The sequence below is a fragment of the Phodopus roborovskii genome, unplaced genomic scaffold, assembly GCF_943737965.1.
Source record: "Phodopus roborovskii unplaced genomic scaffold, PHOROB, whole genome shotgun sequence".
NCBI lineage: Eukaryota > Metazoa > Chordata > Mammalia > Rodentia > Cricetidae > Phodopus > Phodopus roborovskii.
In genome coordinates, this window is record NW_026126549.1 from 13549407 (window position 1) to 13566087 (window position 16681).

A 16681-nucleotide genomic window follows, 5' to 3' on the forward strand; every position below is an offset into this window, starting at 1 on the left:
ACCGTATTCTTGTCTTATATACCTCCCTAATGCTAGGATTAAAGGCATGTGACCCCAGGTGCTGAAGTCATCTTTATGTGAGTTGTTTCTCTTTAGGACTGAATTAATCTTGTGTAGATCTGGGTGGCCTTAAACTCACATAGATCCATCTACCTCTTAATCCTTAGTCCTAGGATTAAAGATGTGTGCCACCACCTCCTAGCTTCTGGCTGCTGGGATTAAAGGTGTGTGTCTGGCTTCTATGGCTTGATGCTGACTTTGCTTTCTAAATCCTTAGGCAAACTTTAATAATTCATAAATAATATATTACCACAATGTCTACTGGTCCAGGAATAAACAGTTATAATTTTTTAAAAAGATACTACACATGGTACCATTAAAATTCTTAGATATCTAGTTGTAAAAGTATTATAGAAAGTATAAAATGCTACTGAAAAAAAAATTCTTGGAGCCGTCTGAAATTGACTTTGGTATAGTATATGAAGTCAAGTTTGAATAATATTTTTCCAACTAGCAAAAGAACTGTTTCAGCATAAATTGAGTGTTCCCTTGTTGATTTAAAATGTCATGCTTCCAGGGTTAGAGAGATGACTGGCAGTTAAGGGAACTGGCTGCTCTTGCAGAAGACCCTAGGTCAATTCCCAGCATGCACAGGGAAGCTCACAACCATCTGTGACTCCAATTCCAGGGGTCTGACACCCTCTTCTGGCCTTGGTGAACACAAATGGTTCAAAGACCTATATGCAGACAAGCATTCATACACATAAAATAAAGACAAATCTTAAAATGCCACATTTCTCATGAGTAAAATTTTATAACTTTTTAATAATCCTTTTGATTAGCTTAGTCTCATGCAAAAACAAACTTTAATTTTTTTTTTTAAAATAGGTTTCCAAAGTATTTGAGGGGCTAGAGAGACTACTCATTGGTTAAGAGTGCTTACAGCTCTTGGTTCCCAGCACCCATATGGTGGCTTATAACCATCAAACTCCAGCTCCAGGAGATCCAATGCCCTCTTCTGGCCTCCAAAGTCAACAGGCATGTACATACTGCAAATGCTCAAACACATAAAATAACAATAAATAAATATTTGTAAAATTACATTCAACAACTGAGTTCTATTAGCTATTCATGAGTTATATAAAACCCTATCTCTAAAAGAATCCCATTGGGTGATGACTAACTTATCCACCATCATAGAGCCCTCATCTAGTACCTGTTGGAAACAGAAGCAAACACCCACAACTAAACACCAAGTTGAACTAAAATCCAGATGCAGAGAGAGAGGACAAGACCAGGATACAGAAACACAGAGACAGCTGACCTGAACAAGGAGGAGCTAAAGGCCCCCAGACTGATAGCTGGGAATCCAGCATTGGACTGACTCAGACCCCCTGAACATGGGTCTCAGTTAGAAGGCCTGGGCAGTCTAAGGGACCTCTGACAGTGGAAGCAGGATGTATCCCTGGTGCACAAAAGGACTTTGGGAGCACATCCCCCATGGAGGGATACTCTCCTAACCTAGAGGCAGGAGGGAGGGCCTAGTCCCTACTCCAAATGACTTGACTGATTTAGATGACCCCTCCTGGAAGGCATCACCCTACATGTGGAGTTGGGGGGGGGATGGAAGGGGGGCATGAGAAGGTGGGGTAGAAGGAGGAAGGGAGGGAGGGAGAGAGAGGGAACTGAGATTGATATGTAAAATAAGAAGAAGAAAAAAATAATCCCATTGAGCATGAATGGGCTAAATAGGAGCAAGATGCATAATACAGAAAGAGGGATGCTTTGTGCCATGTTACCTCTAGTAACTTTCCTTGAAAGAGGGAGTCCTGATTTATCATGCTTCCCAGTGTTCATTGAGCTCTTTCCAATTCATTCCTGGGTTTGATTACAACTTGGCCTATTTGGGGATGTTTAGTTTTATTTTATTTTATTTATTTATTTTTAAGTAGCAGTTTGGGAACATAGCACTTACCATGAGGACTCGATTGTGGTTTGGTTTGTTGCAGTCTGGAGGAGAAGCTTATCCCAAAAGAATAGCCTCCTAAACATTTTCTTTGACATAATTTCATAATACAGTTCATAACTAATTAGACAATCCCACTGTTACTGTATTTTCCAATTTCTTGGCCACTGCTGTGTGTTCTGTAATTCTATTGTTGCTCCTCCCTCAAACTAATAGGATTTTTACTGGAGTCAAAATAGAAATGTGCTCATTAACTTGAAGAGAGGAAAAGGGGGTCTTGTTCATGCTGTAACTCCCACTGAGCCAAGTATGCATCCTATCAGCGAATTATGCAAATCAGCATAATAATTCCATGATTATTCCTAGTAGCCTTTAAAGGAGAAGCTTGAAATCACTAAGTCTCTCATTATAAAAAGAAACTTTACTAAGTCATGTAGACTTTGTCTTAGAAAGTTCCCAGCTAAAAGCCACAGTCCCATCGCTTGCTATATGACCATGGGATATATACCACAGTTAGTCATAAAAAGAAAAACCAACACCTTTCTTCTTTCTTCCTTCCTTCCTTTTGTGTGTGTGTGTGTGTGTGTGTGTGTGTGTGTGTGTGTGTGTGTATGTGTTTTGTTGTTGTGGTTGTTGTTGATGATGGTGGTGGTGGTAGTGGTGTGAGTGTCTTATACGTGTGTGTGTGTGTGTGTGTGTGTGTGTGCGCGTGTGTACACATAAAGGCCAGTGGAGAGCATTTGATGTTGTCTGTCATATTCTCTCCATGAACCTGGAGCTTGTTTTTGCTTTCTTTTCTTTTTGTTTTGTTTTGTTTTGTTTTGTTTTCCAGCTAGTATGGAAGCCAGCAAGTCCCAAGGACCCTCCGTCTCCACTCTCCCACAACACCTGGATTACAGATACATGGGAGAACTCACCCAGTTTATTACCTAAATGCTGGGATTCAAACTTGGTCTTTGTGGTTGTGTAGTAGTGAGGGGAAAGTGACAAATCTATAAAATGTCACTCTCAGCAGCACAAGGAGGTCCCTCAGTCTTTTAGAAACCTTGCCTTAAACCAATCTGGGATTAATGGCTTCAGTACAAGGGGGAAATACTCAAGCCTATCTACTTTAAAGCAAAATGGAAATTTTGTTTTTGCTTGTTTGGGTTTCTCTGTGTATTCCTGGCTGTCCTGGAACTCACTCTGTAGACCAGGCCAGACTCCAACTCACAAAGATCCACCTGCCTCCACCTCCAGAATGCTGGGATAAAAGGTGTGCTCCACCACGCCTGGCTAACTCTGATTTTGTCTGGGTGCAATTTCAGATACTAGGGAATCCAAGAAGCTCTGCAGAGGTTTGAACAGCAGAGAGTAAGGAACATGGAGCCTGGCCAGCCACAGCCCTCTGCAGCCCTGGCTCCTCTAACAGAGCCTGTTATTATACAGCAAGCAAACGATTCAGTGTGAGGCAGTAACAACACCACTACCGGGCAGGTTCATTCTGTATTCAAGGTGGGCTGCTGTAGAACAATTTGTTTCACAACCAAAAGTTGACAGAACAAATCCAAAACATTTCCATGGACATGTTTACACGGGCAACGATTGGCATCCGCCGTGAGTCTGAAGGTGTGCCTGAAGTCCCTTATGCTTTTTGTAACATTTTCAAATTCATTGCTGTCTTGGAGATGACAGGAAATTCAAGTCTGCCTTCCTCCTGGGAGATCTTTATTCACAGACAAGTCAAAAACCCTTGACAAAAGGCAACCAAGGGAACTTGTTGACCTTTTAGCTGTCTGCCTAACATCAGGGCAAGTATTGTTCCCTGATAAAACAAGAAATTCAATTTAAGGGGAAATTTAGAAGGTATTTCAGGCATTCTTGTTTTATTTTACCTCTCCAGCTGTCTTTCAAACTGAGAACAAATGTAAATAAACAAGGGCTGTGCTCCCTTTCAAGGATTCAATAGCAAATATGTGGTCTCACAATTTGATGTAAATGAGCCATTGTCGGTCTGTCTCCTTACTTATCTCCCCTTCTTTCTCACCCTCTCCCGCCTGCACACACACATTCACACAGCCTTGCACACATTACTGACATTGAAGCCTCATTTCTTTGCTATGTCATCCACTTTACCCACACAGTGTACTACATCTTAAAAAGGTATGTTCTTTGATAATTAGGGGGAAAGGATATCCCAATAATTCAGCACGGGACATTCCTTATTTGTATTATGTATCCAGAGTGAAGACAGTCAGGTTCAAAGCTTGCTCATCTTTTAATTATACAGAGGCTTACTACGTTACAATTTGATTTTAACACATATTGACTAGTGAAAATATTTTTCTCTCTCTCTTGGAGCTGTTGAAACATTCACTCAGCAACAGTGATTTAGCGTCAGGAACTGTGCTGGGATTACAAAGTCAAATAAGACAGGCTGGGCCTCCAAGAGGGAAGGGCCTGGAGGAGAACAGACAGCCACAGATCTAGTTCATCAAAGGGAAACTCTCCTCCATGAGGCACTCACATTTCTGCTTAATAAAATCTCATGTTCCCATAATTTCTGCAGAGACCTCGTATTTGAATCTGCTCCTGCTAAACTCAGCACTTCTGAGGAACATAATTCAATGCACTACTGTGGTGCCCTGTGTGTTAAAGGAGGTCTCTCTCAGACCTATGAAACCTTGCTTTCTTAAAGCTGGTTGAAGTGGTTACACGACATAGTACATGATGCCAATAACCACTCATACAAGATGCCAATAACCGCTTGTGTCTTTAGGATTACCAGTCACTGAAAGGAATTTGCTGCAGAAGTCAGCACTGAAGGATTTCTGCCTTCTGGGGAGAAGGGTTACCTTGTGTCTTTCACCTTGGTACTCTCCGCCATAAATCCACTAGGATAAAAATCACTGTCAGTCTCCAACCAAAAACCAAAACTAAGCAAAATGAGAAGGTGGTGAGCACTAAACTCAGAAACAATGTGCTGAGATTTAATCATCATGGTAAACCTGACTCTGCACACAGGTGTCTGGATTTGAGCTGATTCACGTCAAGAAGTAGGTACATCAAGGCCCTGTTTGTCCCCTCTAGTTCATCCACTAAGAGCAGACTTCTGTTCCACTGTATTAACCCAAAGGCAAATACTCACAGAGATGGAGAGTGTAAGCCACTCACTCCCAAGGCCCTTCTAGGCAACAGCTCGAACCAACTGTCCCACTACAGCATGGCAAACAAGACACTAGCAAAATGACCCATACATCACTGCACTCACATCCAGTCCCTTATAAGAATTTGAGTCCCAAAACACCACACCCCTTTAATGTTCTTGGGCTCATGGTGTTGGTATTGGAATGTTTGCATTGCACCCCAATTGCATGACTTTCAACTTAGGTTGCCTCTCACATAATGCTTACTTGCCAGCCTCTAGAAGGTATGCATGGCAAGCATTTGGCATTGCTTTAACATGAGGCCAGGCACCAGACTGAATGGCTCACACACGCTCTGGAGGCTTTACCAAGAAGATCAACACCAAGTGCGTTTACCTTGACAACATGACATTTCAGGGCATGCATACACACATAGCTCTTCCTAAAACTGTCATGGATTTTGCCAACAACAAGTGGCTACTTAGAATGTGCACTGTGCTCCAATTGTTTTCTACTTATTTTCCTTGTTAAGTGAGTTTCTAGTTTGGATATAGTTGATTTTATGACACAAGGACTTACCACCTATCATTTAAAAGTCAGCTCTGATATATCCATCCATCCCTACCTTTATCATCTATCTACCTGGAATGAATCAGAGTTGTGAGGTCTCTATATAAGACTCCCACCACAGCACATGGGAGCACTCACTGCTTGATTCATCCCACATCTGCTTCAACACCAGAATCTACCACAGCTTTTTATTAGTTTTGTATGCAGACTAGTCCATCTTTCTTCAAAGATCTCTTCCTCTCACCTCTTTCCACAGCTCTTTAAGCATGTTTTATCCTCAGGTAACTATGCTGCCTTAATTTTAGGGTCCAGTGAGATGGCTCATTGGGCAAAGACAGTTGCCACCAAGCCTGACAACCTAAGTCCAACACCTGGAATCTACAAAGAGAGAGTTGAATTCTTTAAGTTGTCCTCTGAGGTTCACATGTACACACACACACACACACACACACACACACACACACACACACATACACACACACACACACACACACACACACACACATACACACACACACGGAGGGGAGGGAGAGAGACAGAGAATTAATAGATATTAGTGAGATTTACAGTTTGTGTAATACAGTTACACGTACCATATCAATCCTTATAATTCCTTGAGATAAAAAGGATCCTACAGATTCAGATGGCCTTGTCCTACTTGTGTCTTCCTGGTCTTTAATCCTAATCATTCATTTTTGAAAGGTATAGCAATTGTTCCCTATCCTGTACCAGGATTGGATGGTATCAGTAGGTTGCTATATAACATCAATAATGACCATCCCCTGACATGAAGTTGAGACTGTTAACTGAATTTCCTTCACCATCCTTAAGGCCATGATGCCTCTTCCCCCCCCCCCCCAGCCAACTGGAATTTTCCATCTCTAGACTAAGGAGCTAAAAATGTCACTTAATGTAAAATGTTAGAACAAAGCTACAATTCCTGTGGGGGTTCTGTTCTTCCAGAAGATAGATGCTAAACAGAGGGAAAAAAGACAACTAGAGAAGAAGAAGCACACACACAGGCACTCACAGGCATGTATATTATTGGGTATTTCTTCCCTAAACAAGACTGAAAGATTAGTGCAAAGGAGCCCAGTAAAGGGAAACAAGGATCAAGAAGTGTGGGAGAAATTACTGAAAACATACCTGTCACATTCTCAGGGCCAACAAAGGAAGTGATTAAATGGTAACTAGAACTCGTTCTTCCTCTGCATAATGCCTGCTGCTGACCCTGTACTGACTGAAGTTCAGTCTGCTCTGTATCTACCAATTCTGGAAAATATTTGCACTTCTTTGAACTGCAAGTCAACCTTAGCTAAAACCTTAGATATCTTATATTTTTAATTGGCTATCATAGACTCTGAGTGCACTATGCCCTGCGCAGTCTTAACCCCACTCGCTGGAACATAGATACCCTTGCATGTGGCTCAGATCCCACAGAACACATCTTCACAGTGGACAGTGTCCACTGAACTAATTCAGAGATGCATTGTCCACATGTCAAATTTAACAATGTGCCTCAAATTCAGTTCACTGTCTTACAGCTAAAGTTGAAACAATTCTGTTAGTTGGGGTAGCTGATTCCACACCAGAACAAAATATAAAATGTGGTTATATGGCTTTATGGTTAAATTTGTTTTAAGTCAAATGCTCTTTTGGAACTCCTTTTCCTTGGCGTTATATATATTTTAAACAGAGAGAAGGGGGGGTTAGAGAGGAAGAGAGAGGGAGGGAAGGAGGAAGGGAGGGGAGGGGACATGCTTGGTAATCTGCTTTATACCTCCCTAGAGATTGGCTTCATTGCCTGAGACTCTGTTCCTGTGGGAATACAGCAGCCTGGTCTCTTAATACCCACAGAAACCCCATGTAGTGAAATTTTCTCCATACTCTGAGTTAAGTGAAATGCTCCATGCTTGCCTGTGAGGGTCTAGATAGATGCACCATAAAATTAATAAAATTGAAGCTTTAGTGCCTCAAGTTCCAAGATTTCAATTATTTTTACTTATAATTCAATGGTATGTGTTTTAGTTAGGATTTCTATTGCTGTGAAGAGACACCAATACCACCACAACACACTCTTTCTCTTTCTCTCTTCTCTCCCTTTTTTTTTTTTTTTTTTTTTTTTTTTTTTTTTTGTCATTTGAAGATGGGTTTCTCTATGAAACCGTCCTAGCTGTCCTGGAACTAGCCTAGCAGACCAGACTAGCCTCAAACTTACAGAAATCCACCTCCCTCTGCCTCCTGAGTGCTGGGATTAAAGGCATGTGCCACCACCACCTGGCACATGGCAACTTGTATAAAGGAAAATAGTTAGGGTGGCTCACTTACACTTCAGAGATTCAGACCATTATCATCATGGTGGGACATGGTGGCATGCAGGCAGACATGGTGCTGGAGAAGTAGCTGAGTGTCTTACATCTTGTAAGCAACGGGAGTGTACTGTTTCACTGGGCATGGCTTGAGCATATAAGAGACCTCAAAGCCCAGTGACACACTTCCTCCAACAAGACCACACCTATTCAATAAGGCCACACCTCCTAATAGTGCCACTCCCTTTGGTGGCCATTTTCTTTCAAACCACCCCAGCATGTTACTTAACGAACTTTCCCACAGTGGCGCTAACACCTCATTCAGCAAAAACTAAATGTATCTGTGGCAAAAGAAAGTCAGTGGGGCCAAGGTAAGAATATTCCACCCCCAAACTCATAATCTATGTTTGTCTCCCAGAGAGATTTATAAGGGGACTGAAGACAAAGACTGTTTCTCAAAACCTCTGCTTTGTTTGTGGCTCTGCAGCCTGGAGAAACATTCCCATGCAGTCTTCCCCATTGTGGACCACCCTGAGTCCTACATCATCACTACCTCTCTTTTGGTGGCATAGGTACAGGATGGGTCCTCAGTTTGGTTACTAATCTCCTAAATCAGTGGTTCTCAACCTTCCTAATATTACAACCCTTTAATATATTTCCTGGTGTCGAGATGACTCCAACTGTAAAATTATTTTGTTGTTACTTCAGAACTGACCTTTTGCCACTAATATGAATTGTAATGTAAAATCTGTGCTTTCCATTGGTTTTAGGTGAGTCCTGTGACAGACTTGTTTGACCGCCCCCCCCCCACCACCACCACCACCACAAAGGTTGAGGACCACTGTTTGAAACCATTAGCAGTTTAAAAAGATTTACTCTAGAAGGAATATCTTCCAATGCAGCATCATCTGACTTTTATTCGTTTAGCGATGAGGTGCTAAAGTTCACTGTCTCATTTCACTTTGGTTTTTGTAAAGGAAGATAATTATTAGCAACAGCTTGTATTTGTAAATAGCATAAGCAGCTTTGAGTAGTTTCAGAGTGGCCTTGGACACATAAAATATGTAAAATACTGCTGTGGTTTTCTGAGGTGTCCTCACTTAATTAAAAGGCTGTGAAAGCTGAGGAGACTTTCTAATTATTTTAAAGACTCCTTGCGTGAAATTTTCAACATACTTCTGAAAAATGCCCTGTCACAGCTGCTGCCTGGTGAGCCTTGAGTTCCAATCTGTGCCTCTGCGGCAGTCTGAGCGACCACTGCTGCCAGGTGGCACCGGCTTCCTCACAGCATCCTCCTGGCTGCCATGAGGGAATAAGGCCGCATCTCCCTGGGAAGCTCCCACCTGTGATTCTGGAGAAATCTGTCTGCAGAAAAGAGATGGCAAGCATGCTTGAAAATTTGAATTATGGCTGTCATCAGCACCCTGCTTTCTCCCTGGTGCTGAACCTTTGACATTGAGACAGTTAGTTATTCATGTGCAGTTAAAATATTTGCAATTTGCTTGGGTTTATTTTACAGGATCACTGTCAAATGCATTTATTATAATTGGGCTGAACCTATTTTTTTTTTAATTATACAACAAACTGGTCCAAAGTAGTTAGTTTGGTTTAAGGTTAAGCTTGCTTCAATAGAAGGATTAGGAAAAGAGACTGGGGAGATGGTTGAAGGGGAAAAGTGAGAGGGCACAGGGGCCTAAGTTGGGTTCTCTAGCACTGATATAAAAGATGGGAACTGCAGCTCATGTCTGTAATCCCAGCACTAGGAGAAAGGTAGGGGAGGGAGATATCAGGAGATCCCAGGGAGCTCATGGCTAGCCATTATGACAAGAACAGTAAACTCTGGGTTCAATAAAAGACCTTGTCTCAAAAATATAATGAAGAATGACAGAGAGAAAAAAACTCTTGACCTCTAACCTCTGCATGTGTATGCTCTTACAAACAGTGCCCATGAACATACACAGTCATGCATACACCACATACAAAGATGGGGAGGGTGGGAGGAAGGATGGGAGGAAGTGAAGGAGCAAAGAGAACACTGACTGTATCTTTGAGCATGGCTGCATCATCTGGACTACAGGGGCTGTTAAGGCAGTTGTGCTTATTGGAAACATTTTATGGATGTAAGTCCCTGTGTCAACACAGCTCTGACATGCACCTATGAATGTAAATGGTGACCACAAAATCAGCACTTTGCAAGAGACCTTCTTTACACCTTCAAAACTCCTCAAGGGTTTTCCATCAGCCTTTCGCTTGTTCAATAGTGCGTATCTCATTTTGTTCTGTTGCAGTGCTGGGGACTAACCCCATATCTCACACATGCTACACAAGTATAGTGCCCTGAGCTAAGCACACAGACCTATTTTTTCTTTTCAGACCATTGGAAAGACATTAGTGATATCTTTGATTAAGGAATATTCCCAACATTGTGAGATATTAAAGAAGAACATTTCAGCGCCTTAATTTTGATTTTGAAAGAAGTATCCTGCTTAAATTTTATGGTAAGAATTTATAATGAAAATATTTCTTACTTATTTTATTTAACCAGAGACCTTTGGTTGGTTGGTTGGTTGGCTGGATGGCTGGCTGGCTTTTTGGGTGGCTGGCTGGGTTGTTTGGTTGGATGGATGGATAGATGGATGGACGGATGGATGGATGGATGGCTGATTGGTTGGTTGGTTGGTTGGCTGGCTAGCTGGTTATTTGGTTGGCTGGTTGATTTGCTGGATGAATGACTGGTTGGTTGGTTGGTTGGTTGGTTGGTTGGTTGGTTGGTTGGCTAGATGGCTGGTTGGCTGGCTGACTGGCTGGCTAATTGGTTGGTTGGTTGGTTGGTTTTCCACAGAGAAGAATAAAATTTAACTTCAGAGTAGAATATTGTGTGTTAATTTCTCTAGCTCTGCTTTGTTTTAGGTTTTATCTCTGATATGAAATCAAACTTTACTATGTACAGTACACTTTACTCATATGACTGAGCAGTTGTGACTTAGCAAAGGCACTAGGACACCAAGGCAACAAAACCTCAGGGGACTGCCTCTCTTGCAGGCTTATGAATGTCCTTGGGCTTATGAACAATAAGCATCTTTTGCCTCAGCCTCTCTGTCCCACAGAAATAGCAGTCAAATTCACTTCCAAATGACTACTATTTCCTCCAGTCGCTAGTATCTGGGCATCATTACTTTCTAACCATTCAGATGGAAAACAATGATAATTAATGACTCTCTTTCCAAATCTAATTCTAGGGCTAGGGCTGCTCCTCAGTGGTAGAGTGCTTACATCACATGCAGAGATCTGAGTTCCATCCCTTACCCCACACATGTCTAGCTCCAAAATAAGAACTGTAAAAATAATCTTTCTCTCTTCCCTCCCTCCCTTCTTTCCTTTTCCTTCTCTATTTCCTTTCCTCTTGGCAAGATCTCTCTATGGCTCCCAGACTGGCTTTGAATCATAGTCCTCCTGCCTCTGCATACTAAGTACTGGGATTACAGGTATATATCATTGTACCTGCCTTATCAAAGCATGCTTTGGGTTTAACAGTGGTTGTGGCTGACATTGTTTGGCTGGATTAGCCTTTGTGTTTTAAATAGGCTCATCTTGACCTAGAACTTGCAGTATAACTCTACCTAACCCCAAATCATGATCTTCCTGTCCTTCCAGCCTTCCAAGTTTGGGATTACATGCAAGTGCCACTACACTTTCTATTTAATATTAACACCAACTCACACCGTTTATACCTACCAATATTGCCTCTTGATTTTCACGTGGAAATGTGTTGAATACAAACCATTATAGTACCTTGTTTTCCTGATGGCTTGGGAGAATATATGACAGTACCAAAAACTAAGACTTTGCCCACATGGTTAGTGGGCAAAGCCTTAGTTAGTTGGACTCTAGAAAAACAGAGCCCAACTGAGAAAAATGCTGCTATCAAGAAGTCTTGCTTGTCTCTGCTTTTGTTTGTTTGTTTTGTTTTTGTTTTTCTAAAACCCTTTCTTAAGCTTTTGCTAAGTTTTAAGTGGAAGTTCTTAGTAGCCACGTTGAAGGTGCCATTTTGCCATGAGATAGTTTTCTGCCAGCCTGGTCCCACTGCCGTGCCAGCACCAAATATCACATAGAGACACTGTATTAGCTATAAAGCTGTTGGCCTGTGGCTAGCTCTATCTTAAATATTAACCCATTTCTATTAATCTAAGTGTTTCCACGTGGTCTTACCTTACCGGAGAGAGAGTCCTGAGTTCTGTTCTCTTGGTCTTATATTTTGAATCGTTTTACTACCTTTCCCCAATCTTCCTTGTCTCCTAGTCCCACCTATCTTGCTCTCCTATTGGCCAACAGAGATTTATTCATTAACCAATAAGAGAAACATATTGGTTTCTCCCATTATGACACCTCCCATCATTCCCCACTATTGCTTCTAACAGAAACAAAATCACAACAGTATGGCTATGAAGGGCCTCCACATTTTATGAATGTTTCATTGCATCGTTTCATATTTATTTGTAATGTGGAAACCTCTAGTTGATTTTGTTTCCTGAACCTGAATCCTGCTAAACTTGAACTCTTCAATTTCTTGCCCAGCCTTCTGTGTTCTGAGGTTATAGGTATGCACCACCATACCAAGCCCTGGGGCATAGAAAGTCCAAAGATTTAACACTACCACTGAATTACCTCAGACAAGTAGCAGTCTGGCCCTTAGTCATTCTGACTGGAAGTGCTATAGAGGTTGGGAGATGACTGAGTTGGCAAAATGCTTATCTTATAAGTACAAGGACCTGAGTTTGATCCTGAAAACACATGTGTAAAGGCCAGGTATGTGGATGTGTTTTCAATCACAGGGCTAGGAGGCAGAGACAGGCAGATCCCTGGGGTTTATTAGCCAGCCTGCCTGGCCTATCTGGTAAGTTCCAGAGTGCCAGGCTAGAAAGACATGCTGCATAGAAAGAAAGCAAAAGTTAATGATGCCTAAAAAATGACACCCAGGGTAGCTTTCTGACTTCTATATGCATGTACACACACACACACACACACACACACACACACACACACACACACACACACTCTTATATACAAGCACACACTACACACCACCAAGAATAAAATATTTTGCTATAACCAGAAATTAATAGGCATGAAAGAAATTTATAAAATGTAATGAAATCCTGAAATGTTCCATTTTATTTTAATAAAATGCATATCAAATTGTGGTTTTAAACAAATCAGTGTTATCCGTGTGAGGTCAAGGGGTCACCAGCAACTGCTGGTGGGGGAGGCTGTGGGCGCTTTCTCCAGTCAAGGCAGAGCACAGAAGTTTCTGTTTCCTTCTACTATCTGCTTATTAGCAAAGGATTCTGAAAGGAGAAATGTTCACAACTTTGTCTTAAAGCATTCCAAACTCACTAACCTGAGGAGTGGCAAGTACTTTCCAACAGGTGGGAATTTAAAATTGCCCTTGAGGGGAGCGTGCCTAGAACTGGCAGGGGGCATCCCATCTCTAGCTTCAGGATATCTCTGGGTCTCCAACCCTCCATCCTTGTCTGCAGGATCTACAGGCCCATCCTTCCCCTCCTCTGTACTGCATGCATTCCTAGCGTTCAGTGGATGCTGATCAGTTAACAGCACAGCCTCAGTTCCACGCTGACACCAGCTTGAGCATTACAGACTCAAAGGGTTTTTTGCAGTCAGGACTCCACCTCCACTGGGAATGTGAGAGAAGGCCCTCACAGTCTTTGCTATCCTGATGTCTCCAAGCCTTCAGGCCTCCAGATGAAGCATCTCGAGACCCTCCGCTTAGGGAGAAGCTTTTGGAAGTTCCTGCCCAGCAACATAGGTTCTCTGGGGGAGGTGGGAGGAAATTAGAAAGAGGACTCTGGGTAAGAGAAAGGAACAAACTCTGACAGAAAGCCTGTCCCTGAAACCTTACCACTCTTTATTTTCTTAATCATCCTTTCAACCCTTCTCTGTTCTGTGGGCTAAAAGCAATAAATGGAGCAGTAGACTCAGAATTTGGAAGGCTCTGGCAAACAGGGCTAGGCTGAGTTATGGTTTTCTGTAGCCCTCTGGCTGCCCAGGAGTCATACATAATGGAAAAAGAGGTAAATAAGAATTAAAAGGCTGAAGTCTCTTTTTTCTTCTGTCCTTTGATTACACTACTGTTTTATTGATGGTTCCCCAAAGACAAAGAAACTCCCTTTATGTGTCATTGCTTCTGTAAATTGTTGAGGAATCACAAAAATGAAATACTTCACAGCAGATTTTTCCCTATTGCTTCTTTCCCGCCATACTGACCCGCTTAAAGTGATGGCTTACTCACACATGCTCCTATTCCGCAGCCCCACAGCTTCCCTGGCCCACCGCCCCAACACAATAGGCTTTAATTTGGCTGTGTCTTAGGTGCCAGAGGAAAGCAAACTCCTCTTAGTCTACACTGGGCCCGGTGTAGTGTCCACCAGGGTAGGACAGAATTGGTTTCATATGATACTGTTGTGGTCTAGGGGACATGCCCTCAGCAGACAAGCCACATTCTTGCTCCCCCCCCCCATTGGAATTGAGGGCACAGCTGTACGCAGAGGGTTTAAATGCTCTCCTGAACACTCTGGGAAGCAGAATGTGGAGAAAGAGTGGCTACCCGAATTCTCTAGACAATCTCTCAAGGCCTCACTTGCCTTTGCCAAAACAGAACCCAATACAGAATTTGATCACCAGTTCTGAGTCTGTCCAGGAGTTTCTAGCATGGGTAAAATTTCACTTTGTTGCTGTTGTTGTCCTATGTCACTCACCCTCCAGCCAACAAATTAAAGAGAATTGGGACACTGGTTCTCATCCTGTGCTCTCTTCCAGCTGGAGGAAATACCTTCTAAACAGGATTTGGTGCAGTAACAGGATAGGGGCCATCAAGGCAGTGTGACACCAGAGCAATGAAGCCTCATACAATGGCTTTAAGCAGATCCGAAAGGGGAGGGAAATGCAATAGGAATTAAAACGTACCCCACATGACTGTCACAGTTCTATGTCACTTGAGGTTTGCAGATCTTCTGAACTTCTGTGTGGTGAGACTTACTGTGTGTGGCCTACCAGCCCAGAAGGAGGCACGCTTGAGGAAGTCACAAGGCCCACCTTTCGTGAAGGGGCATCTTATTCATTTATTAATTTCTCCGAGTCCTGCAACCAAAGTGTGTGATGTCTTTAGCAATAAGGTCTTACCATCTAGTTCTGAATAACCAAGATCAATTCACTGTTTGGGAGACCTCTGGGATTTCACTGAATAACAGCTCAAAGGGAGGTCTATAATGCCTAGCCCCTGAAGCAGGAAGGGCATGCCCTGGCCTCAACAGGATGTTACCTAAGCAACCTGGAATGAGTGAGTCCCAAGGTCATTTTCAGAAAAGATCTTGTCATCACTGTTTCTTTTATGAAGTATGGGAAATCTAAAAGAAAGACCACAAAAGCCAATAGTTTCTAAATTTAAGTAGCATGTAAATGACTACTTTGTTTGTACTGTGTTTGAAAGAAGACAGAAATATTTAAAATCTTCTTTCCTGATTACCTGATCATCTAAAGCAGTAGTTCTGCTTGGGCTAGGCCCTATAGGGGGGTGGGGGAGGCAGAACTGGGTGGTCAAATGATCCTTTCACTGGACTTGCCTAAGACCGTTGGAAAACACAGATGTTTACATTATGAGTCATAACAGTAGCAAAATAACAGTTATGAAATAGCAATGAAAATAATTGGGGGATCACTATAACATGAAGAACTGTATTAAAGAGTGGCAGCATTAGGAAGGTTGAGAGCCACTCTTCTGAATAGCAATCACTGATAAAAATTTTGTGCATTTTCCAAGGTATAATTTTCTATAGATTAAAATATGTATGTATATGAATATGGAGTCCATGTACATGATTGAAGAGAGTTGAACCATTGTCACACTTAGATATTGATGATGCCTCTTCTGTTTTTAATCCAAGTTTTGTGATTCTGGATTACTTTCTATTGTGCTACTTTCCGCCACTCTCTTCTGTGAGGATGATAGAATGGGACTTATTCCTGCTGTGGAAAAAAAAAATCCTCAAATTGGTTTAATAAAACATTGATTGGTAGGGCTAGGCAGTGGTGCACACCTTTAATCCCAGCACTCAGTAGGCAGAGGCAGGTGGCTCTCTGTGAGTTCAAGACCAGCCTGGTCTACAAGAGCTAGTTTCAGGACAGCCAGGGCTACACAGAGAAATCCTGTCTCAGGGGGATAAACCAAACCAAACCAAACAAACAAACAAAAAAAAAAAAAAAAAAACACTGGTTGGCAAGTAAGAAGTATAGACAGGGAGATCAAACTAAGGATGATGGGAAAGAGAGGGCTGAATCAGAGATCACCAGACAGATGCAGAGGGAGCAGGAGATGAACGTGCCATGCTAATAAAGGTACAGCCATGTGGCAGAGCATAAATAAAGAATATGGGTTAACTTAAAATGTAAGAAATAGTTAATAATAAGCCCAAGCTATTGGCTGAGCATTTACAATTAATATAAGCCTCTGTGAGATAATTTGGGAAGTGGCTGCTGGGTATTTGGGAACAGGCAGGTAGGACAGAAATGTAGTTACACAGTTCCTTATAAATAATAGAATAAAAGCCAAAATCTAATTCATACAATTCACAAACTGGCTTAGAAAACTTTCCTCGGGCATCACTAGGTGATCACCCCTTCACATCCCATAATGCCTT